The sequence below is a fragment of the Zootoca vivipara genome, chromosome Z2, assembly GCF_965207765.1.
Source record: "Zootoca vivipara chromosome Z2, rZooViv2.hap1.1, whole genome shotgun sequence".
Taxonomy (NCBI): domain Eukaryota; kingdom Metazoa; phylum Chordata; class Lepidosauria; order Squamata; family Lacertidae; genus Zootoca; species Zootoca vivipara.
In genome coordinates, this window is record NC_142585.1 from 23,662,164 (window position 1) to 23,688,961 (window position 26,798).

Consider the following 26,798-nt stretch of genomic DNA (forward strand, 5'->3'; position numbering starts at 1 on the left):
TTCCCTTTCACCTCAGGTTCACCTCAGCAGCTGTTTGCCTCAGCACTCTACCTACTTTGTGGCACCCTTTCCCCTTCACTTGCCCCACTGTGCGTGACTTTGAGATGTAAACTAATCACCTACTCCTCAGGCTTAGTTTTACCTCCCCTCTTCAGTCACCACCCTTTTGAGTTTAGATACATTGCTGGAATAAGGAGGAACATCCGATTTAAAACAACATTGAAGAAAGCTTTATTTAACTGGAGGACATGTATAATTCTTTATGGTTTCATTTGTATAACCTCTTAGTTCATCATCTTCTTTACTTATAACGCAGACTAGTTAATACAGATTCAGTAAACCTCTCTAACACTCTACTCTCCACTACCACCCACACGCTCCCGCTCCCAAAACCCTCCTCAAATGAATTAACGGCTACCCATCCCCTTTAAACCAGTGGCTGTCCCGCCCCCATGGAATGGAATGCGTCAATCAACTAAGAGGCTGGGTTTAACACTTAACACCCTGGAGTTCTACCCATGCCAGCCCAATCCGTCACAGTTGCCATATTTTGAAGAGCAAAAAAGAGGACACATTTGCCAACTTTTACTTTTAACTATGGATCGCTATGACAACTCTACCCATGAAAAAGAAGGTGTGTCCTGGAAACAAAGGACATATGGCTACCCCAATAGAATCTATGTCATCTTTGTGTCTGTCTCTTTGTCTATTGAGGGTGGGAGTAATGCAGTGTAAAAGAAGTGTTGTAATGCAGGATAGAACCACTAGCATTATAATCAGGACAAGTAACACAATAATACTCACGAAAATGCTGCCAGGGCTGGACTTTGGTCTTTCAAATTTCAGTGGCACCCTGTGCAAGACCAAAATTTGGTGGCCCCCAGACTGTCATCTTCCATTTTGCTCAATTCACTAAGTTATAAGCTGTAACACCCTGCAGCAACCCTAGATTCGGTGCCCAGTGTGACAGAACCGGTTGCACTGCCCTAAATCCATCTGATTGTGCATTCAGAAGTTGGAATATTCTGTTACCATTTACAATTATAATGCTAGGGTTTCTGTCCCAGTTTTGAATGTTCTTTTTACATTGCATTGTGTTGTGGAATGGTGGCTTTTTGTCCTATGTGCAGCCATGTCTCACTAAATTTCATTCAGGCTAATGGGTGTGGTATGGCACAACAACGACATGGTGGGACAACGTCACTACTCCTTCACCCTTTCTGCACATATGTGCTTCTGCTTCTCTATGATTCCCCCATGAAAAAAGTGGAACTGGAAGAGTCCCAAATTTTGTCACTTTACTCCCCAATTTTCAGGGTTAAGAGGGCTGCAAAAAGCCCCCCCCCCAAGAACAAAGTAACACAGAAATGAGAGCTAAACATGCACTATGATCCTTTAGTTTTCCAGAAGTTGGTGCTTTATCATGTGAAAGCTCGAATGGAATGTGGAAATTAACAGTTAGGAAAACAGCGGGGAAATGAAATAAACTGCTTGTGAATGCAGCCCGAGTGTACTTGATGTCAGTTCTGCAGATATTTTGTGTTCTCCACCACCAGTGAGTTACAATCTGGAGACTCACTACCTCCTGAAGATTTACGCTATAACCATGGGGTTTGGAGGTTCAGGCTAAAAGTTATAATGGTCTTTTTAAAAAATAAAATAAAATAAAGACAGACTTCTTTTTTCCTTTTTAATAAACAACTTCTGGGCAAACAGTATTTTATTATGGAAGATAATAGATTTCTCAGAGGTATTTACTGATAACCTCCAACGCATGATTTACACCTTTATTATAAATATTCTTGCTTAGGTCAATGATGTGATGGAGGTCAACTTGTTCCTCATTTTCAAAAATCATGGGTTTGCTTCTTTGTACCTGACTTCACATGGCTGCCTACATACAAAACAAGTGTTCAGTGCATTATGGGCTGGCATCATAGATCGTTTATGTATTTTGACTGAAAGGTGGGGGAAATGAAAGCCCCCCCCCAATTATCTTATTGTGTATTCTCTACAATTAGGAACTGTTAGAGAGAGTTACTGTGGTAGTCATAGCAAACACAAAATGTGTGTTTCATTACTCATGCCCTGCACAAATCACAAAAACTTTATTTTATGGCATTCCAAGCTCTGGAAAGCAAAATGGGGAATAAAACCATTTAGCAGCTTGAACTGAATGAAGCTCCTTTCAATATTTCTTCAGAGGAATTCGACTTTCCACACTCCTTTCTTTTCTTTTGATAGAGTGCTGTTCTGGTGCAACTACTGGAGAATGCAAGAGGGAGAAAAGTAGAAATGATTCAACCTCTTCAGACATTACAGAGCGTTTCAGACAAAATGGGGAACACAAAATCATTACTTGGACCTTCAGCAGTGAATAAGGTTAACCAATAACACAATTTTCACGGGAGGCTTGCAAGGGAGAACTTTTACTGTGGTGTGTACATTTGTTTTTCAGTGGCTGCAGTCTAAATCCTGGGATGCTTCTCTTTGGGCTGGCTCTCCCTTCCCAGCCAAAGTATACTCTTTCCTGATCCTCTCCCTGGCAGCCATGCTTCTAAGTTATGCTGCCAGCTACATGCTTAAGTTCATTTGCATGGATTAGCTCACTATAAACAGTTTGCTCTGCAGTTAGCAAAAATCAAGGTCCCACAGAAAATCAATGGCACTTGGAAATAACTTAACCTTGGCTGTGTTCTGCCCTTGATTTACAGATGGGGTCTCTTAGTATGTGCTAATATGTACATTAGAGTATGAAGGGTCATTTCTGTGGTTATTAGAATCAACAAGTTAACTGTGGACATATGGAACCAGCTGAGGAACGCCTTTCCAGCCCTCTGAACCAGGGAGCGGAAGCATCCAGCCATGTTAGCAACAGAGCCACCAAAAGGAAGATACTGTACAATGAGGTACTGATCCACAAGGTAACTACTCCTTTCCTCCAATGACCTCAATGTGTCATACATTGTTCTTCTTTTCTTTTATCCTCACAACCAGGGCCGTCTCGTCGTAGACCCCCGGTGGTGCAGGGCACCATGGCGCCGGCCCGCCAGGAGGGCGACGCGAGCTGCGCCCGCCCGCTAGCTGGCCGGTCCGCCGGTCTGCTGTGCAGCTGTGCGCGGCGCCCACCTGCCCACTGCGCTGGGAAACGGGGCGGGAGGGCGGCGGAGAGATCGCGCTGTGCCTGCCCACCCGCCCGCCGCGCAGCAGCGCCGCGCCCGCCCGCCCACCGCGCCGGGAAACGGGACGGAAGGGCGTCGGAGAGATCCGGCGCACCATGGCGACAGGGGCGCTTAAGACGGCGCTGCTCACAACAACCCTGTTAGGTAGGTTAGGCCAAGAAACAGTGTTTGACCCTTATTTCCTATCATGTTTCTGCCTGTGCCCTCTGCTCTTCCAGCTCTAGCATTCTTCCGTTATCCTGCCCAATCTCTCCTTCTTCACCTCTGGATGTAATTTCCTCCTTGAACACGTATGTGGTAGCACCCCTCCTCTTCTCTCTCTCTCTCTCTCTTTCTCCTTCCTTTCTTTGTCTCCATTCAAAAACTATTTTTACTACACAATCTTCAGCTTATCCCTCATAATTTTCAAAGGTCTTGCCGAAACAATCTTAGGAATTAGTGCTGCATTTGATAATTGTGCTATTATGCTAAAATGCAGAAAGCATCGTTTATGTATGTAAGTGCAGGGCGGAGAACTAAAATTTCTGATTAGACAGGTGGTCAAAACTTACTAATTAAATCAAATTGAGGAAAGGAAGATAAAAATAAAACAGTTTTTTTCACAGCTGGATATCATATATTGAACATATGAAAAACCAAAGCATTCTTCAGTAGATCTTGCATGTATATTTAGCAGCGGTGTGCACCAGATTCATTTTGTATCCTGCTTTGGAAAAGAACAGATTCAGTCCAAAGCACTTTAGATGTTTCTGATTCAACATGAAGTCAGAATTGGAATCCCGAGTGAGAAAAACATGAAGTTTTGTGCCTTTCCATTCACTAGTTTGAGGGATTTTTTTAAAAAAGAAAGCTGTAACTTTTTCATGTTAGCATATGTGAATGTGAATGAAATCTGAAGGGACAATAACTCCACCAGAGAATAAACAAAGCCTTCCAAATTACAGACAATGAGCACTCACACTTTACATTGTGGGTGCCCTTTGCGGGATCGCGAGCGATGCTACAGTTCCCAGGGAACTTAATGGCAAACAGGGGCTGGCCTACCTCTCAGTGTTATTATTTGGAGGTTCACGTCCAGCCTCAGTAGTCAAGTTATACTGCTGGGAAGTGGGGCAAGTTCCATTAATATATAGGGGGTGGAGCCAACAGTAGCCAGGCAGTCTGCTCAGGAGATTCATGCACCCTTTGTTTAATGTTCTTTGTTTACAGGTTAACTTTTTTCTTCCTTTTTAGTGGGTGCTGCTAAGGTCTTTTGACTGGCTGCTGTTGAAGGACCGGGAAGAAATTTTTCCTGCATTGGCAGGTTTTGTCTTCCCCATAGCAATTCGTCACAACTTGGGCAGTTTATGGCCTTGGGTGGAATCCTTTAGTCTTTTCTTCCCTATAATGGTGTGTGTGTGTGTGTGTGTGTGTGTGTGTGTGTGTGTGTGTGTGTGAAGTGGTGACTCACCCCCCTGCGGCAGCAATTCCATGGTTCCCTCTTAAAAGGGGTTATATATATGGGTGTCACTGGCCATACACCGAAAGGTTGTCAGTGAACAACCCTGTGTGCGGGGATATGGGCTGGGCCACCTGCGTACACATACGTCACACAGTGTACCCCCATATCCCATTTACCCTGATGTGCCCCAGTTGTTCCCCCAGCTGGGGGCTGGGAGGGGTACACGCCCAAGGCCTAAGCCAAGGTCTTCCTACATTCAGAAGTTTAATAAAGTTGTGGCCTAATTTAATTCCATAACACATTGTCAGAGTCTTTATTCCTTTCCTAAGATCCCTGGGGGCTGGGGCTGTCGTGGCCTGGTTGCGCAAATAGATCCAGTTTGTCCATGTGTGCCCTGGACACCTTTAAAAAGAAATCCTCTAAAAGTAGCCATCTATTTTTCATTATTATTTTGGCAGAATTGCATGGTGTTTGTAGGCATGGCAGACCCTTCTGAGGGCATGAAACCTGTCAAATTTCAGAGTGCTAGTCAAAAATAATTTGTGGTAGTCAAAAATAATTCACTTAATCTCCTTTATTCATTATGGGCAATTTGTATGAAAACGGCATACTTCAGATAAGTACACAGTACAGAGTAAACCTGCCCAATTGCAGACAAATAGCTACAGGGGTTATTTATGCTAGGAGCAGTTTTTTGTTCGTAAAAAACAAATATGACTGACATTGTTTTTATGTTACTTTTGCCTGGGAACTTTTCATTCTAAAAAAAGAAAACTCTGTTTGGACACTTAAATCTGCATCACAGGAAACAGTGGGTGGAAGTGAGGGGAAAGCATACCAACAGCAAAAAGGAGTAGACTACTTGGGATACTGCTTGCCCCAGGTGCTTTCTGTGAATTTTTTTTTGTTCCTCAAAGAAAAAACAGTAACTTCCAAATAGTTGACTTTTGCAGCAATGGGGTGAGGATCAATTACTGCTGTGCCATTAGCAACACGCTAGAAAGACTGCATGCAGAATTACTCCTGTGTAAATTCTGCCATGAAATTCTGCAACCAACAAATGCACAAAGGGGCTTGGATAGTTACATGGGCTCTAAATTCATCCTTGTGTGCGCTTGGTGCCATTTTAGCAACATAAAGAAAACTGTGTATCAGGAATACAGTAAAAGGACTCTTAGCAGTGAGGATTCAGAAATACATGTCTGTTTGACCGCCCTGTCTGTTCGACCCAAGTTTTTCTTTCCTCCCAGCCAGCCATTAGCTTTATGCTATGAATGGAGTCAGTATCCCCCACCCCGTCACTTGGTTACCTTTGCAACAACCAACCGGCTGGATCCCAATGAAATTAATCATTCACCTCACAATGGAATTAATGGTTACTGTAGTTTAGCACACTCTCATACAGTAGTAGGCGGGAGGCTTGCCCAAAGTATGGTAACCATCAGTTCACCCGAGTCTCTCTAAAAATGACCTAATGACACAAGTATCCATCCATCTGGTGGCGGCAAAACTCGAAGAATTGCGGGTTCTAATCCCAGCCTTCTTGTTTCAGAAAGAATTCGTTTTAGAGATGTTAAAGATGCTTCTAAAGGATTTATGTAATGGATACTGCATTTGGGTAACACAGGAGTGGACAGCATTTATTTTTCCTGTTGAGGGCCACATTCCATTAGGGATAATATATTGAGGACTTCATATTTTCTCTCTTTTATGCAAGGAAGTACTAATGTGGTGTAGTGGTTAAGAGCGGTAGACTCGTAATCTGGGGAACCAGGTTCGCGTCTCTGCTCCTCCACGTGCAGCTGCTGGGTGACCTTGGGCTAGTCACACTTCTCTGAAGTCTCTCAGCCCCACCCACCTCACAGGGTGTCTGTTGTGGGGGAGGAGGGGAAAGGAGATTGTTAGCCGCTTTGAGACTCTTTCGGGTAGTGATAAAGCGGGATATCAAATCCAAACTCTTCTCCTTGAATGCACCCTCTAGAAAGTCACTATGATTTTCCAATACATACTTATTAAAAGCAGCCACCACTCACCAATTAAGCCTACCTTAATTATGAGTGAAAAGCAGCATGCTAAAAATTATTCCTTTTATATTCTAGGACTACTCTAAAGTATGGATAATATTTAACCTTAGACAAGTGGATTTTCTCATTAATGTTCCTGTGTGCTTATAAGAAATGTCAATTTTATTTATTTATTTAACCCTTTTTCTTTTTGCACTGCTCTTCAGTGAAGAGGCTCCCAGGACATCTTACAAATCAATAAGAAAATGAGATAGTCACTGATCTCAGATATACAATCGAAAGTACATGATGCAAAAGAGAGAGAAAAGGCTGAAGAACAAGGGGGAGGGCAGGGAATAAACTCAACCACCAGCTGTTATAACCACAAAGTTCTCAATAAAGATGAGCTGGTATGGAAACAATGCTGGAATAAAAGGAATCGAATTGAGCTGGCTCTCAACAGAGCTGATTTCAGTTTGCAAAAAGACAACATCAAGACAATTAATTTTCTAACCTATGTCTTCTGTACCATCCAGTCTAGTTCACAGTATGCACTATAATTTGATGGAAACATCATTGACTTGACATGGCAATCATGAATGCCTTTTAAAAAAGAAAGACTTGCAGTAAAATAAAAGAAAGGGCAGTATAAACCAGGGATGAGGGACCTTTGACCTTTCTGATGGTCTGGATTACAATTGGGGCTGCCTGAGAATTCTGAAGAAAACAAAAATTGGAGCAGAAACTGGCAGTGCTTGCTTATTCATTCCATGTCTGAAATAGAAATCATTTCAGTGAATATGATCAGTATTCACTGTTGCTGTTGTTGCTTTCAGTACACAAATAACATGTAACTGATTACATTCGCCCTCATTTGCATTGTTTTTCCTTAGCACTGAAATGAATGGGATTGCATAATGTAACAACTGCATGATTTTTAAATATAATTTAGCTACTTAATTACGTAAATTACATAAACTACACAATTTCACCACAGCAGAAGTCAAACTGCAGTGGAATAGAAACAGTGCTTCAGGAGACGAATACAGGGCAGAATAGAAAGTGATGCCTTCTTACATTTTGATACCATTCTCATAATCTCTGACCAGTGGCAATTACAGTTGAGGCTGATAGGAGTTGGATTCCAACAACATCTAGAAGGTCTTTGGCAGCAGCTGAGCAGGTGGTGCAGGTGGCATTGGCAGAAGCAGGTATGGTGGCACTGGTGTAACAGCAGGGTAGTGCCTCTACCTGTTTCATCTCAAGCGCCAAAACAGGATGCACCACCCCTAAACTAAGTCATACTCCTAGTAGAACCACTGAAATGAATAGATCCCTGTTAGTTATATCTATTAAGGTCAGTGGGTCTACTCTGAATAGGACATTGGATACAGTCCATTGCCTTAATATGTATATCTAAACACCTACATAGTGTCACCACAGGCTAAGTACATGTTATACCCAGACTCAAGTCAGACTGGTAAACTCAATTTCCAAATGGAACTGTGGCAAGCTGCAACCAAATGGTGTCATGAAAGTCTTTTTTTGTTTTTGTTGTTTAAAAACAACAACAAACCTCTATCAATTTGCAGTAAAAGTGCTATAATGTGACATCAAGGACAATACATAGCATGATTCAGACAGGGATGTATTGAAAAAAAAGAAAGGGATAGAGTTTTATTTGCATGATTTAGAAACATCTGACAGGCACTGTAATTATTTGAGGTACTTATGACAAAGTAGCCTAATTTGTCAGTATTGCAAACATCCCTGCAATTGTGGTAGTCAAAATAATTGTGATTAAGCCACTTCTCCATTAGTGTTTGGAAGAAGATGTAACGAGAAAGACAAGCACTCCAGAGGCTGACATTTGGAGCTCTTGGAAATACTTGTTCAAAAGCCCTCCGGGATAATTTGTATATGGGAAATTCTGATATTGAAAAGTTCTTTTCATACAGACAGTGTCATAATCTTACAGCAAAACCACATAAAACCATTTCCTGAAAACTGACAAAGAGGAAAGCAAGATGATAGCATCTACCTGGGAAGCCATTTTGTGGATTATTGGACTAAAATGTATGTTTCTTGCCTTGTACAAATTAATGAACTGATTGTATATTTTATTATAAACTCACATACTCTAATCCTGGAATGGATTTTGGAATGAATCCTTGAGGAGTAGAATTTAAGGTAAACTGAACCCATATATAGAACACTTCCCAACCTGGTGGCCTGTATATGTCTTAGACTACAATTCACATCATCCTTGATCATTGACAATGCTGGCTGGAACTGATGGGAGCTGTAGGACCAGATTTGGGAAAGCTACCATAGTACCAGTACATAGGCCGTGATGGCTTTAAAAGAGGATTGGGCAAATTCATGGTGGACAGGGCTATAAATGACCCCTAGCCATAATGGTTATGCCACTTCTATGGTTCAAGGTGCTATGCTTATGTATACCAGTTATTATTATTATTTGTTATTTATACCCCGCCCATCTGGCTGGGTTTCCCCGGCCACTCTGGGCAGCTTCCAACAAATAACAAAACACATTAAAATATCACAGATTAAAAACTTCCCTAAACAGGGCTGCCTTTAGGTGTTTTTAAATGTCAGCTAGTTGTTTATGTCCTTGACCTCTGATGGGAGGGCGTTCCACAGGGCGGGCGCCACTACTGAGAAGGCCCTCTGCCTGGTTCCCTGTAGCTTTGCTTCTCGCAGTGAGGGAACCGCCAGAAGGCCCTCGGCACTGGATCTCAGTGTCCAGGCAGAACAATTGGGGTGGAGACGCTCCTTCTGGTATACAGGACCGAGGCCGTTGCTTGAAACTGCAGGAGGGAGAGTGCTCTAGGGTTCAGAAATGGTTTCCTAATCTAGGGATAAACAGATATTCCTGGCTTGTTCTTTCCTCTATGGCACATTTCCCCAACTTGGTGCTACATCAGCCCCAGCCAGCATGGCCAAGAGTCAGGGAAGACTGAAATTATAGTTTACGACATCTACAGGGCACTAGATGGATGAATGCTGTTCTATTTGTGGTTTCCATCTGCCTTGCATTCTACTCTTCATGAATTCGTCTAACAAGGACAATTCCTAAAATTCATTCCAGAATTAAAACAGGTGCAGAGCTTCCCTCTCTTTGTGTGCAACCATTGTGTGTGTGTGCACATGAATAAAACACATATCAAAAAAGGAAATAGCAGTTCTAATGTCATTGTACCCAGTAGCCCCATTCATACTTTGGGGCCAATGTAAGCAGGCTTAAAGTGGGGGGGGGGGGGCAATGCCACAGCCCCACCCTAATGTTTCAGCATGTGCTAGCTCCACTGCAGGCCACTGTTCCCAGTTGCAAGGAGGTGTCTAAGCGCAGTCAGTTGAATGTACGAGCGATCCCCTTTCAGGTCATTGTGCACAAAACATGGAGGGTGGAAATGGAGTTGGTACTTGAGTGTGGGGTTGCAAGGACAGAGCTTATGCACATGTGTGTCCTCTCCCTCTGCCCCCTTGAAGTCCTCACTCATACATTTATCTGAGCATCTGCTTGCTTTACCGGTGCTTGTCCGTTTTTTAAAGAAAAAATAATGGGGTTTGATCTGCTTTCTTTATTATTGTTGTTGTTGTTGCTGCTGCTGCTGTTGCTGCTGCTGTTGTTGTTTGAGTCTTTGCTCATGTGCTGGAAGATTGGCCACCTGTCTGCCATAAAAGTGTCTCATATATTTTGCCTCCTTGACACACAAAAATTTTTCTTCAGTATTTCAGAAAGTGCTATATCCTAAATTACATTATACCATTTTGGTGCATTTTGCTGACATTAATAGTTAATTAATTAAAAGATTACTTAACAACCCTTGTTTGTCTCCACTTAATATACCCAACAACACTATTTTGGGAGTTTTATTGTGGTTTTTATTTTAAAATATTTAGGTAATGGATTTGCAACTTCATTACAAAACCCCAACATCTAATAAATAACAAAAACAACAACAATCCACATTTTAGAGCCACACACAATAATTAGAAAAGAACCTCTTAGGATCCAATATAAGCTAAAACTACTAATATATTGAGATCATATTACCAATAGCAGATCAAAAATACAGAAATGCAGAAGACAGAAGCAGACTCACCAAATATGCAAGCATGTGTTTATAGGCAACAGCAGCACTCTCACTTCACCTTCCATCTTCCCACCTTAAGCTCACATTTCAAGTTGGGGCAAAAAAAAACACTCCCCACCCTGGAGCTTCCCTGTTATCATGAGGGAACCCCACAATCATGCCTATCCACCACCTGCAACATTACACATTTCTCAGTGTTATCAACTTCTAAGCCATCCTGGAAATACCGTATATTCCCGCTTATTCCGGCTTATAAAACGACTGGGCGTATAAGATGACCCCCCAACTTTTCCAGTTAAAATATAGAGTTTGGGATATATTCGTCGTATAAGAAATACGACCCAGCGTATAAGGCAACCCCCGACTTTTGAGAAGATTTTCCTGGGTTAAAAAGTAGTCTTATATGCAGGAATATACAGTAAATGTTTTACACAGAAGAGCAGGTTATAACTTGAATTGATATATATATACAGTATATATTCAATCAATGGAATTTGATATATAAAATATTACGCAAAAAGAATTGTTATAAAATTCTTTTATCATCACATCAAGATTGCTTTCGTCATGATGTTGGATAGTGGAAAAATGCTGTTTGATCTGCAGTACAGCTGAACATTGTTAAGATACACAAATCTGTATTCCAAAGCAGCTCCTCTCTGAAATGCTAAGCCTTTATTCTTGCAGAAACACTTTTCGATCATTGTGAAGTATATGACCAGATCATCTGTCCAACATCCTTTCATTTGCTTAGAAGCTTCTCTGTATCGGTAAATTCTCCATAATTTCCTGGAAATGTTCTATGTGCTTGTCTCCCATTTGGATCTGAAACCACTACCTCCTCCTCCTCCTTTCTGGGTGTCTTTTTGTTTTGGAATGGATGAAGCTGGGTTGTCTTTTTAAACAGTTCCCCATCATGGCTAACAGTGGAAGCTAGGCGAGTGGGATGCTGTCCCAACAACTTCAGTCTGCCTTCATCCCACAAGCTGCTTGTCTTCTTACTTACAACCAAATTGTGGGTAGTAGCACTGCCTGACAGCTTCCTCTTTCTTGATCTCAATATTGCCATTGTAGAACTCTGCAGATATTATGGAGGCAAAACTAGAATTAGCTGCCTATACCTATCATTGCCTCTGGTTCAATTTACTGTCAACCTCTCTGCCTTCCACCCTACTAGTCTTAATGGGCACCAGTCACCAATGATTCCCAGGGGGCAGATGTACATGTGTAGGGCCATCAGTGATCATGCACCAACAGTCTTTGCCAGAAGACAAGTCTTAATAAGCAGGTAAGTGTTGCTATTTATTCTGATTACTCACAATTATTCCAATCAAGCTGAGGATAGTTTGCCTACTGCTGTTGATTTATGTTATCTTGCTTTTCAGCCAAAATGGCTGCCAGAGCATCTTGCAAATATAAGTAATAAGAAAGTCTCTGCTCCAAGTCCTATAACTGTCATGAAAGAAAAATGGATTGAGAGGGAAGAAGAAATGATTGACCTCTAGTACCACTACTCTAATAACCATCTGGAGTGGACACAATCCAAGCAGAGGACAAGCCAAAAGCTGTTGGTTCCTCAGTTGTGATGGTGAAGTAGCCCTGCATTTCATAGCTACCCTTCTCTCTGCTGTAGCCTGATGAAAAATTATTAAATTAGGGCAGGGATCTCTAAGAATTCTGATGAAAACAGAAACAAAAACAGAATTTGTTGAAGTTAACTTATTCAGACCATGTTTGAATGGAAATCCATCCAGCAAGTATAATTAATATTTGCTGCTGTTGTTGCTTTCGTTCCACAAATGATAAGAAATACGACCCGGCGTATTTACTTGTTTACGTTCCCCGCTATGTTTTCTTTCCACTGAAATGAAAGGGGGATGAATGTAATGCCAATTTGCACAATTAATTATGTAAATTGCATAAGTTACATAATTTTGCCACAGCAGACAGAAAGTCGAATAATGTAGTTTCTGGTAGAAGATAACTTGTAGCTGAATGGAAGCAGTACTTGCTGCATGTGACAAATACAAGGTGGAACAGAAAACGATGGCTTCTTACATCCACAAATAAGGGTATCTCCAAATGTGGTGTCTCCAGTTGCTGGTGAAGTACACTTGACTATTGACCATGGGGATAACTGGCATTGGAACCCAACAACATCTAGAGGGCCTGGCTTAGATTTTGCCATAGGCCAGATATGGGGTAGCTATGGCATTTCAGATGTTGGTGGATTCCAGCTCCCATCAGTCTGGGTCAGTATGGCCAATAGTAATGGATGATGGGAGTTGCAGTTCACCAGCATCTAGAGCACTCTGTGCTGGCTGTCCCTGGACCAACATTGTTTTGAACATGGAAGCATTGGGAAAGGGGGCAGAACTCACTAGTGCTTTCTCTCTTTTTACTTTATTTAGTCTGCAGTAGAGTTTTTAACGTTCATTGCTGCCTCTCATTGTGAATGTTGGTGCTTTTGTTGTATCTGTATCTCATAGGAATGGTCTGATCCATGCTCATTGTTCACAACACCATGGGATCCATTTAGAGGAAAAGCAATATTTAAAATAAATAAATAAAGTTATGTCAAGCGCATGATGTCGCTCTCAGTCTACCACTAAAAAAGCGAACAGAGGTGCCCTGGCACTCAGTTCATAACTATGGCCATTTTCATGTCGCTTACAATTGTGTTCAGAAGACTACAAAGAATTTTTTAAGCCAAAGGTTTCTTAATGCGCTTGAAACAAACAAACAACATGCACTTAAAGTTAAAAGGTGTGCTTTTTATTTATTTATAACTTAGCTGGAAATATGAGAGACAGGTGTTCATGGAAAAGATATTGGCTGGTGGTTCATTTTAGAAGGTCACGCCATCGTTTCAGCTCCATCTAAAGCATATATACAAATAGCCTGGTGGAAAGTGCATGCTACATTATCCAATTCCTAATGGAACTGCTGTGCTCACAAATCCTCAAATTCTAAGGAGAGCAGCAGAAGTCAGAAATGCATGTGCCATTTTAGGAACAGATATCTAGGCTCTTCAGCTCTAAATACCAGGCGGAGATACTATGAAGCTGTGTCAAAGGACTATGAGAGAGAGAGCGAGAGAGCGAGCGAGCTGTAATCACTCAGCTTTACACTAAGCTCAGACATCTTGGGTGCCTGCAATTTTTCAATAACTACATTGCCAGCACACTTTCAGAGCAGAATCATATTCAGAAAGAGATAATAACAAAACCCCGATAACAGATATAATGCTAGTTATTGAAATCCATCTGACATGATCCTTTCTGGCTCTGCCAAGAGCCTCTCACTAAACTTCCCATGTATATAGACATCATTAGCTATGTAATTTAACAGACATTGCTGAAACACATTTAAAAAAACACCAAAACAACACTTTGGTGTGTTTGTTTATTTTATTAAATATATTTGAACACCTACAGCAGAAATGGGGAACCTCTGGCCATGGGCAAATGTGGCCCTCCATGCTCCTGCATCTGGACCTCAGGACTTTCCTTAGGACCACCTCCATCAGTGGATTTGCTTTGCACCAGAAGTGTTTTTGCTTGACTGGGGTGTGTCCATGAGCTGGGATGTTTCCATTCAATGGAAACCACTTCTCTTTCCCAGGGCTACTCTTTGAAGCCATCCCACATGGCTCCTTTCCACCTCCAACATTGAAGGGGATCATGCAGAGGTCCCCTCTTTGCTTCCCTCCCCATTTCCTTTGTACCTCCAATATCAGGGAAGGGGGTAGGTAGCATTGGTAAGCAATGCAAACCAGTACACAGCTTCGAGTTGTTATATATTATCCTTGTCATGGGTACTTGGCTATACCCTGGAGAATGTGAGGACGGAGGACGAGGCCAAACTGAGTGTCCCCTTCTCATTTGCACTTCCCTTCCTGTGACCTTTCCGTTGTCACCAGGTGGAAGTCTTTATTTAGGTCCCATCCAGCTTCCTCCACCAAACAGCCTAAGTTCCCTGGGTCACCCTGAGGCAGGGCCATCTTAAGCATATCCCTTGGCATGGTGCAAAGATCCCTCCGGTGCCCCCCCCAGCAACTCCAAAACAAGGGAGGGGGTGGTGGAAAATGTCCTTTGCCTCCCCTGATCCCCAGTGTGGTGGCAGCAATCAAGCAGGAAAACATGCTGGTGGACATGCTCTCCTGCGTCGGGGCGCCCGAGAAGGCAGCCCGGGGAGGCTGCGTGCCGCCTTTCGCCAGGAAGCAGGAGGAGGACAATGACCCCATATTTAGCAGATGTAGAGGCTTGGGAGGGAAGCTGCGTGCAACTTCCATCCTAAGCCTCTGCGGGGATTGCTCTCCTCCTGCAGAGGCTTGGGAAGGAAGCTGCACACCAGCCAGCCATATAGTTGCTGGGTGCAGCTGGCGGGTGTGCAGGGAAAGGGGAGGCTGCCGTCAAAGCCGCACAGCTCCCCCACTTGCTAGGGCACCCCTGAGAGGCCGGCACCCTGGTGCAATGAACCACTAACACCAATGGGAAAGACGGCTCTGCCCTGAGGTACCCTTTTTGTAGTGTGGGCTCTTAAATGTGGGTGGGTAAAATCACAGACAAGGAGACCACAACGGATTGTGAACCAAATTTAAGTTCACTTAATAAATAAATAAAAACTTAAAGAAATGGTTTTAACTTCTGAATGGTTACACATCACAACAAAACAATCCCAAAAGAGAAAAGGGTAATGAAAATAGACCAGGATAAACCCATCCGGCTAATCCTACTGGCTAAAATTCTGCCAAGCCAAATTCATTCAGTGAGAATTTTTGGGAACTTGAAGTCAATTAGAAGCCCTTTCTTTCTCCTCTGTGCTCTTTAGTTCCTTCCAAGATCCTCAGTCCTTTGTCTCCACAAGTAGCCTTCTTCCTCTATATTCCATGGGTCACCATTTTTGTTATGTCCCAATCCACAAACAAACCAAACATCAAACAAGTACCCTTTTGTTACTTTCATGCTGTTAAATTTTGCTTTGCAATGGTCTGATGACTAGATGCAAAGAATCCTGATCTCTCACCTCCAGCACAGAACTAACTAGAGCAACATTTTGTAAGTATGCTCTTTTCTTATAAGGTGCAGGCCACATTATTATTCCTAAGCAAAAAGGCATGTGAATTGGTGGGTTAATAAAGTCAATCTGCCGCCTCCCACGTGGCAAGGCATTCTTGCTGCTGGTGATTTAACAAGCACAGTTCAAAAGTGTAGCATATATTATTCATATTCAAATTCCTAGTTTGCAATCTGAATGTTCTTACACAAAAGTGAAGGGTGATTTAGGAGTCTGTTTGCTATAAAGGATATTCTGTGTTTTCTCTAACAACATTGCGACAAATAATAAGGGGGGGGGGGGAATGATAGCTTCAATTCCTTTAGAACAGGGTTCATTGTGTTACCTGTGAGATTACATTGTCAGGACATAAATAGACCACTGTTGCTTTTGTCTTTGGTGTGTGTATTTTAAATTGAGAAAAGCAAAGACTTTAAGCTCTATTTGATGTGTTATAATCACTATGAATGGGTTGTTACACAACATCCTGAACAGCTGTGATAGCAGAGGCTATGAGAAGATAGACAACCTGCACCATGAATGGGAAGGAAGACAACTTAATCATCAGGACACACCTCTTTCTTGCTAATTTCACAGCTACCACCAAGTCAATATCTTTATTATTCTCTGGTTGCCTCCACTAAACAGCATAGCTGCCAAGTTTTCCCTTTTCTCACGAGGAAGCCTATTCAGCATAATGGAAAATCCCTGAAAAAAAGGGATAACTTGGCAGCTATGCTAAACAGCTCTTCAGACTTCTGAACTTTAACTGGCTCAACCTGTTGGAAGCTGCCCAGAGTGGCTGGGGAAACCCAGCCAGATGGGCAGGGTACAAATAATAAATTATTATTATTATTGTTATTAATGTTATTATTACCTATTCCTAATACTGGGTAATGTGGTATAGCAAGGCAGCAGACAAGTTTAAGAAATGAAAACAGGGACATTCTAGGCCTGGGAGAACCAGTATTCTGCCCTCCAGATATTATAACTATAATTCACATCATCCTTGACCATTCAGCATGCTGACTGAAGCACATAAGAGTTGTAGTTAAAAGATATTTAGAGGGTGCCATATTGCCTAAACCTATTCCAGACTGAGTTGTATTATCACATCAAGAACTGTTTGGCCATCTCCTTTTGCCCCATTTACACGTCTAGACTTGTCCCTGCCCAGGTGACATTATATTATGCTACTATTAAATAACTTGCCTTCACTGTACCCATTCTTGTTCAGACAAGCCTGCCCAGATGATTAGAAGTTGGGGTAATTTAATCTGTTTAAGTATTTTAACTTTTGTATGCTTCAAAGTATGCTTTGTATGCTTTGGCCACCTCATGAGAAGAGAAGAATCCTTGGAAAAGACCCTGATGTTGGGAAAGATTGAGGGCACTAGGAGAAGGGGACGACAGAGGATGAGATGGTTGGACAGTGTTCTCGAAGCTACGAACATGAGTTTGACCAAACTGCGGGAGGCAGTGCAAGACAGGAGTGCCTGGCGTGCTATGGTCCATGGGGTCACGAAGAGTCGGACACGACTAAACGACTAAACAACAACAACATGCTTCAAAGTATAGTTGTGGGTTATTTTATTTTAAAGTTTTAACTTTTGTCAACCACTTTGAGGTTTTACAATCAATTGGTGTGTAAATTTTATGAATCATAAATTGTAGAGTAGGAAGGGACCCTGAGGGTCTTCTAGTCCAACTCTCTGCAATGCAGGAATATGTAGATGGCCCATATAGGGATTGAACCCAAGACCTTGGGGATCCTTCATTTTTCTACAAGTGATCATGGATGTGCAGATAAACGTCCACAAACTACATTGGACCTTTGGTCCAGGCATAACTGACTCTTTGCAGAATTTACAGATGAAATTTCATCACTGGGATGTGTTTTCTGGTATCTGTCATTTGAAGTCATAAATCTCATACAATTCCAGGTTTTGCATATTGGATAACATTGTAGAAGCACATTTTTGTTCTTGTATGCATATTGCTGTGGGGAAAGGAGGAGGGAAGGTTTCCAGACTAGCAGTAAAACATGGATTTTCCCAGGGAAAGCACTGAATATGGAGCTTTAAAGTCCAGACTGGTACTCAGAAACATGACACAAAATAAAAGTCTTGATGAACTCATACTTTCTGAACCCAGCTGGGGGTAAGGGCCAAAGCACATTGGTAAAGAACTTGCTTTGAACTAAAAAAAAAAAAAAGCTCTATCCATGGTGTCCCTTGTTATCAATCTGGGGCCTGCCAAATGGATCAAAATAGATGACACTATCTGGGTCGTCAGAATAAGACTGATAGGGCTGGGAAAGACGCTTACCTGAAACCCTGGAGAGATGCTGTCCATTAATGTGGACAGTTCTGAGCTAGGTAGACTTCAGTAGAAGACAGCTTCCTGTGCCAGCACCCCTTGTTATGTTGTAACTGTTAAAGGAGCCTCAGTATGCAGAGTCATTTTGTAAAATTATAGCGGCCAACAGGTATTATAATTAAAAAGAGAGCGCGAGAGATACAAGATTGAAGTCAACCCACCTCCTGGGCTAAAGATTGAGGAAAATTTCCATAGCATATTTGCAGGCCACGTACTAATGAATGCTTACAATTTGATGCCTTCCTCTGCTGTTTTTATAACATGTTGTGGATTTATACTGCAATCACATTAACAAAAGGAGCCCATCACCATATTTGCTTATTACACTCCATTACAGTACCTGTGCTCCCTTGTTAAGGTAATCATTAACCTTTTCTGAGCTCAATAAGAAATCTGAACTAATGGAGGTGATAAACTGCATTCTGAAAATGAGAACAGTTGTCATGTATAGAAAGTTTAATACACTTACTAAATTGGCCTATTTTTTTAAAAAATGGAACAAGGTGCACCCCTTTTTAATCAGTGCTAGCTGTAGAAAACATAGATGTTTTCTGCTCATAAAGAACAATGAATATTTCTGAAGTTAAATGCCACAGAACATATTAAATCTTTCTAATGAAAGGTTTCTCATTTATTATTTTTATGTCTCATTGTTTCCCCCCACCACCACATGAATTCAAACTTGATTATTGCTGAGTTCTAAGTATGTATACTTAGAATTAACAACTACTGCAATAGATAATGTATATCCATCTAATAATATAAAAAGGTAAAGGGACCCCTGACCATTAGGTCCAGTTGCGGATGACTCTGGGGTTGCAGCGCTCATCTTGCTTTACTGGCAGAGGGAGCTGGTGTACAGCTTCCAGGTCATGTGGCCAGCATGACAAACCCGCTTCTGGCGAACCAGAGCAGCGCACGGAAACGCCGTTCACCTTCCCGCTGGAGTGGTACCTATTTATCTACTTGCACTTTGATGTGCTTTCGAACTGCTAGGTTGGCAGGAGCAGGGACCGAGCAACGGGAGCTCACCCCGTTGCAGGGATTTGAACCACCGACCTTCTGATCTGTAAGCCCTAGGCTCTGTAGTTTAGACCACTGCACCACCCACATCCCATCTAATAATATGGACATTGTCAAAGGAAAAGGGAAGAGAGGAAGGAGATAGATCTTGCAATCAGAGTATGAAATTTTGCCAACCATATATGACATCAAGTGTTGCGCCATGTAGAAACATGGCTGCTTCCATAGTAGAGAATTCACATACAGAGTCGGTCTCTGCAACTGATGGGCAGTGAGTTCAAGCCTACTTGATTTGGCTGTGTGAACCACCTCCCCAAGAGGTAGTAATGTATGCAGCTGATCACTGCAGAAACCAGCCTTGAACTCTCTGCCTACCTGCTGATGGGCAGAGCATTTAAGCCTGATGATCAGGAACTACAAAGAACTGTGCAGGGCTTCTTGCAAGCCTCGAGTGGTCTTGAAAGTGAAGTCACAATCTTCCGCGCACTTCCATGGACCACCTTTAAGAGGTAGGTAGTTTGTCTGATGTCAGATGATTGACATGTGGGTGGTCTCACCCATCTGTCTAAGTTGACCTATGAAGAGAGACAAGTATCTGGCCCACTGGGATAAAAATAGCACCCACCCTTAATGTAGGAGGTACCAGATTCAATCTCCAGGTAGGACTTGGAAAGCCTTCTATCTAAAACCCTGGAGAGCAACTGCCGGCCTTTATAGGCCAGGTATGAGGGACCTTGGACAAATGCAGCCATCCAGGCCTCTTTCCAACTATTACTTTCTCCATAGCCACCAGGATGCATCCTCCATGAACTCTGATAGTGCCCTTTGCTTACTTGTAATGGAGGGTATAGAAGGGTGTGTAAATGCATGTAGAAACTGGCCAACTGTACTAAGGTAATATTTGCATTTGTTGCTCCACCCACATTTGCTCAGTTCAGCAAGATTATAATTCAGACCTCTTTGTGACCCAGGAGAGGATTTGCATAGGAATCTTGTTAAATGAAAGGCTTTCTAATTTCCCAGATCTCCTGTTTGAACCTCCCATTCACCTGTCAAAATTGGTCTGCTAGGGGATATTTAAAAAACCTCCCCCCCCCTGCCGAAAAGCTTCCCCACCTCTACTCTAGACTCATCTCTATGACACATTTTCATGCATATTCTCACCATTTAGTGTGCATCCCACTATTAATAAAACCTTGATGGATATGTGAGAGGCCTACAAGATAGCAACTGGTTAACCATTGCTAATTATTCAACAGATAATCTCACATACATAATTACAGGTTTTTGGTCCACTGATTCTATGTAAAATATTGGCCAATAAAAGCCCCAGTTAATCTGACCTTGCTGTAAAAGGTATTATGAAGTGTCTAAAGCTATTAGCGAGGACCAGGATATGAAAGACAAGAACTACTTCTACGTTAAAATACTCCGATTATTTGATGACAGTGCATATGAAAGCAAGGTCAATTACTGGTTCCTGTTGGCAAATTCATTTTGAAACTCAGCTCCGGTTGAAAGATGCAGCAGAATGAGGAAGCAAGGACCTGAGGTGGTACAATGGACAGTTCCACCTTAAAGTGCAGGTGGGGATTATTATTTTTCTACTATCTTCCGTGGTCAAAGTTACTGTAGTTTTAACAACATGCACCAGCTTGTAATACAACAGGTAGGTTCTTGTTTAAGGCATTTCAGCCTATTCCACTATTGTAGGGGGTACAGAAGCTCCTTCCCCCCCCCACTCCGAAGACCACATTCCCTTCTGAACAAACTTTCCAGGGCCACATGTCAGAGGTTGGCAGGGCCAGAGGTAAAAGTGGGCAAAGCAACAGTAGGCTAGCTTCTACACACACTCACACAGCCCTCTCTGTCCTCCATCCAGGCAAATAAGAGGACACATTCAAGATAAGCAACAACACTCAAGGAGGATGCAAATTGCAGCCAGTGAAGGACATGGCTTGGGGCAGGGTGCATGACTGAGGTGTGGACTGAGGAGTGGGTCTGGTCTGGGGAGAGTTCTGAGGGCCAGATGGAAAGGTATAGAGGGCCACATTCAGGCCTACATATCCTCATTCCTACCCTATTGTCTCCTACACACACACACCCTCCCTCTCTACTCCTTTGCTCTTCAGTTTCCTGGCTACTTTCCCCTTCATGCATGCAAATTTCTCAAAACAAGCCCTGGCTTGCCACAGACTCTGTTTCCACAATTGACCTTCCTGGGTGTCTGTCCCAGCACTATATCTGGCTCTGATCCTAAACTCACTCTTTTGCTCTCATTGGTCATTAGGCAGCTTTTGTATGTATGCTGAAACTTCCTCTCCATAGGAAGGCATTATGAGCATTAGTATAGTCACAGAGAGTGGAGTTTAATTCCGCTGTTCCATCCTCCATCATTCTTAGAGGGGATAATGGCCATGGACACTTTTTATGTCTGAAAAGGAGCTCCATTAAAACTTAAAAGCTTGCATTTCCTTGCCAATGGCTGGTCCAACAAAGATATTGCCTTCTGTAGGATACTGAGCCCTCTCAAAACATCCTTCCCTGATTTCTGTCCAACCCATGGAAGGATATCAATTCCTCCCCCCTCCTCCACCATATGTCTCACTGTGAGCAATAACCCACTGTGTCCAAATTGGCAGTATCATCAGAAAGACGAGACCTTCTTCTCTCTTTCCAGTGTTTCCTATCTGTGGCCAAAAGCTCTGCCTTACCGAAATTGTCAATTCCATCTGCCAGTAGCCTCTCCGACTTGCATTGCCATCTGTCAGCTATTGACCTATTATTCCTCCTGGTTTTGATACCATTCTGCCTTGTATCCATGGCATTTCAAAACATTCCCTGCTGCCTAATTCTCCTCCCAAAAATAAAGGCTGACTGACAATGCCATGTTATACTCAAAAACTAAATCACAACAGTGCACTGTTGCCTCTTTTGTATATGCAAAGCTCCCCCATGTATTCCAAGAGTCTCATGCAGCTGGTTTAATGAAACATCCAAATTGCGGGCTTTCTTATGTATTCTATTTCAGAACTCCAAAGACCCACAGAGAAGAATACGTGAATCACATTCACCCATGGCTCTTTTCCCTCCTTGGTTTATGAAGTAGGTGAAGGTGCTCTTGGGACAATTAGAGTGGCTAAGCCACAGGCAAACTCAGCCCTCCAGATGTTTTGGGACTACAACTCCCATCATCCCTGACCACTGGTCCTGTTAGCTTTGGGTGATGGGAGTTCTAATCCCAAAACATCTGGAGGGCCAAGTTTGCCTATGCCTGGGCTAAGCCATTCAGGAGAGTTAGGTGATATTCAAAGTCAGATGTACTGATGCTGGTTTTGGTTGCATTAAAGCAGGGATCACCAATACAACACCCATAGGCACCAGTGTGACCACCAGTATGCTGCCCCTGAAGTTCTCTGTTTGCCTCATCAGTCAAGAAGCAAATAAAGGACAAATGCATACGGGGGATGTGCAAGAATATCAGTTTGTGCTCGGAACAATTAGTCATACCTTGGGTTACATTCGCTGCGGGTTGCGTATTTTCGGCTTAAGAATGTGGCAGACCCGGAAGTGTTTATTTCAGGGATTTGACGCGTGAGCATGCGCAGAAGCGCTCTATTGACACTTTGCGCATGTGCTAAAGCACCGCTCGGGTTAAGTACTTTTCGGGGTGCGAACGGCATCCTGGAATGGATTCTGTACTCAACCCGAGGTACCACTGTAATGATGGAGGCAGCATATTAAGAGGGGTCTTTTTCTTAATCGGAATGTGTTAAAGTAGAAGAAAAATATTAACCCTTTCCCCCAGCACCATTTTCCCTCCCTGAATTGCAATGGTGCAAACAGCAGCTCTTGAGGGAGTGTCTGGGAAATGGCAATCACACACTGTGTTCCCAACCTGCATCAAAGACCTATGCCATTGCTTTGTCTGGAAAAGAAAGAGAGGAAATGTTTGCTTCTGTTTTAACATACACCAGCAGACGTCACAGAAGTGATGGTAACAATACAAAGAAGGCCTAGTCCAGGGGTCAGCAACCTTTTTCAGTCGTGGGCCAGTCCACCGTCCCTCAGACCTTGTGGGGGCCCGGACTATATATTTTTTGGTGTGTGTGTGTGTGTAAATGAACGAATTCCTATGCCCCACAAATAACCCAGAGACCCATTTTAAATAAAAGCACACATTCTACTCATGTAAAAACACCAGGCAGGCCCCACAAATAACCCAGAGATGTATTTTAAATAAAAGGACACATTCTACTCATGTAAAAACACGCTGATTCCCAGACTGTGGGCCAGATTTAGAAGACAATTGGGCGGCATCCGGCCCACGGGCCTTAGGTTGCCTACCCCTGGCCTAGCCATAGGAGCTTTGTGGAGATCACAAGAAATATAAGGGTAACTCATTCAGTAATAGCCAAATGAATATTAAAAAACTGTGTAGGTACCACTGAATTAGGAAGTGAAAGGGCACTTGTGCTACTCCCAAATCCAAAAAAGCAGATAGATTTTTGAAGCTGTCTTGTAATGGTCTTGATAAGAAGCTCACAGGGCACAGCAGGACAATATACTTCTAAGTAAATAACCTGCTGCAATGAAGTCTAACTTGAGTGAAATCTTTTATGCTTCCAGGGCCCCATCACCCTTTCTGGGCTTCACTCTGTCCTTGAAGGCCTATTCACTCTGGAATTGAAGGCCTTAAAGGCATTTGAACTGGAGTCTATCACTCCTGCTTTCCCCCAGACAATCCCCTCTAGGTGGGCTGGAAGATGCTTTGCCCAGTTGACACAGAGGGATAGGTCCCTGGCATGGTGGTTAGGGTGGGGTCAGTTCCTTGGGGAGGATGGGAGGCACTGGCTCCAAGGATATGAACTACATGGATCTCAATTTAGGGACACCTGGATCAAAATCCTCTGACCCAAAGGGCTCAAGCTGTGCCTTGGGTCTGAACCTTACACTGGGGCCTGGGTATGCAAACTCAGAGCCCAGGCTAATGATTAGGGAAATGGCAGCTCATACAAGTAGCTATCTTAGCACGGACTCCCAACCCATCTTTCCTTCAATATTAGCATTTATAGTATTAGAGCATCACACTGCCTTTACCCTACCTTGTTCTGATGTACTTTCTTTTGCACATAATCTAAGTAACCATCAGAGCATTTCCACCTTTTAAAAGCGCCTTTCCTTTGAGGCCTATTTCTGCGCTCTAGCTGAAACAATTACTCCTCCTGTTGCCGAGATGAGTGTTCAAACGACTTTATTGTTGCCATTGATGAAGCATCCTCCAGATTTCATTAAAAATTAAATAAAGACCCAAGGGGACACAGGGAAATGGATTTTCCATTTTTCTCCCTTTTGCTCTTGAGAGTGATTTGTGAAGTACAAGTGCGTTCATAAACTGAGCTACTACACCCCAGAGAAAACAAACTAGGAATTATTCAGTTGTTAGTGGTTCAGGTTATGAAGTGGCCTCCACCAAAGCTGCATTGGGTGTTGAAACCATTTTTATCTGTCTAAGAATATTTCAGTCCCTAAGAAAGTGGGTGGTCAGGAGTACTCCAGTCATCATTTCAAGAACAAACTTCTGCAGACCAATTGAATTTATATATTCATTTTGAATTCCTATAGTGCAGTCATGTATGTCTGCTTAGAGAGCCAACTGAATTCAGTGGAACTTACACCCAGGTAAATGAGTTTAAATTTATACCCACTTATTTGTTACTGAGCCCAATTGATCTCAAAGGGAGTTATATCTGGATAGACATGTATAAACATTGCACAGAGCAGATATTGTGCTGTTACACTTGAATTTGTATCTCCTATATAGTTCTTTGTGCATAAAAGATGGTGCTTTCTCTCTCATTTTTATTTTTGTAAAAGTCATATTCCTTTTTCGGAAACCAAATATCTACCTTACCCAATAAAGATTCAGATGCACAGAAGTGGTGTAAGAAAATCTGTTGCATCCCCTACACCAAAAATGTTTTTTTTCTTAAGACCCCAGGAAAACATTTTCCAGCTTGAGGGACAAATTACTTCAATGGCAACCTTCTGTGGACCACATGTGGGTGCAGCCAGAGGCAAAGGTGCATGGAGCAACATGCATATGCAATAGGCAAAAGCCATAGGTTGCTGTTGTGGTGGGTTTTTTTTTTAACGTATTTCCCATATTACACACACATCTCTCCATCCTCATCAATTATAAATAATTCTTATTTAAGGACACATTCCAGTCAGGCAAAAACACCCAAGGACAATGTGAAGCATGGCCTGGACTTGAGAGGTGTAGCTTGGTAAAAGTCCCAAGGGCCAGACAGAGCAGCCTGAAGGATTACATTTGGCCCCCAGGGGCCCCCACTCCTGCCCTGTAATCCGCAAGACACTGATTTCCCTTCCTAGCTTGTTCTCAAATCCAAAACCTTTTAAAGTGTGGACCAGAAGTGGAATTTTACAGAAGGAAGTCCTCATGTGCAAAGTACGAGGAAGCTTTCTTCCAACATAATAAAATGTTAAAAGGGCTCAGCTGTTTGAGGCTCCATGTTTGCCATCAGCAGATATGCTAAGAATATGGATACAAGGTCCTCCAGAAAACAGCTAACTGCTGTGAAGAATAGTTATAGCATAATGAACAGCAAGAAAAAGGCTAGGAAGCCTACCATTTAGATCATTCCATTGATCCAGGTATTGACCATTTTATGAGAGAGTTCTGCATTTTAATACCCCCTACTGCAATCCAAGTGAAATCACATTACCAGTTTCTTTCTCCATTCGCATTACAAGCTATCCATCAACAGCTGCCATTTCTCACTCTCCTCCTACAGCATTATGGAGATCATTATGGACACACGGCATTCACAGTGTGTTTATGGACATATATATTCCTTTAACCTTAATAAATATAAAAAAGATAAGGAAACGGTGAGCCATCAGTGGCATATATCCCACTCCTAGTATGCTAGTAAGTTCTTTCCAGTTAATTTTTTAATGCACTGTTCCGTGTACTACACTTAAGACGTATGCTTAAGATGCTTAAAATGGTTGTTGTTAAAAAAAAAGCTGCAATTAAAGCTACCAAATATCAGATGTGGTGCCAATTTTCACTTCCCCTACCCCCCCACATACCCTAGTACCTTTAATAGAAGAGTGAAGGGCAAATACCTGTACCAGCCTGACCCCGGGGTCAGGGAGGCAATGCTGGATAGATACTGCTAGTGACTGTTAGTTACAGAGGCAAGCAATAATAAGAGATATTTTAATCAATCATTTTTTTGCCACTTTCCCCTTTATAAATCTCCAAGAGATTCCCAAAATACATAAAGCCATTAAAAAGAACAACTAGCAACCATTTAAAAATCCAAGTAGACACACAACAGCCAGAACCACCACTCCACCACAAAGAATTCAGTATCAACAGCCTGGAAACAGTGGGGAAGATGGACAGGATTTTAGTGGTCTGCAAAAGCAGCCCATTGTCAGTGGTTGCTGATCATTTCACAAAATGGGTGCCACAACAGATGAGGCCCTCCTTCAAACTCAGAAAACTGGACTTTTATGTTGTGGTAACTGTCAGGAGAGTCCACCATAGATTATAGCG

General features: G+C 42.5%; 1 long non-coding RNA gene across 1 annotated transcript in view; it reads right to left on the reverse strand.

The window, feature by feature from the left end:
- Positions 1 to 207: 207 nt before the first annotated feature.
- LOC148686585 (uncharacterized) overlaps positions 208 to 26,798 on the reverse strand; it is a 49,156-nt gene continuing 22,565 nt past the window's right edge. The window contains exon 3 of the long non-coding RNA XR_015948789.1: positions 208 to 2,265. This is a non-coding gene — a long non-coding RNA (uncharacterized LOC148686585). The remainder of the gene's footprint in view (positions 2,266 to 26,798) is intronic.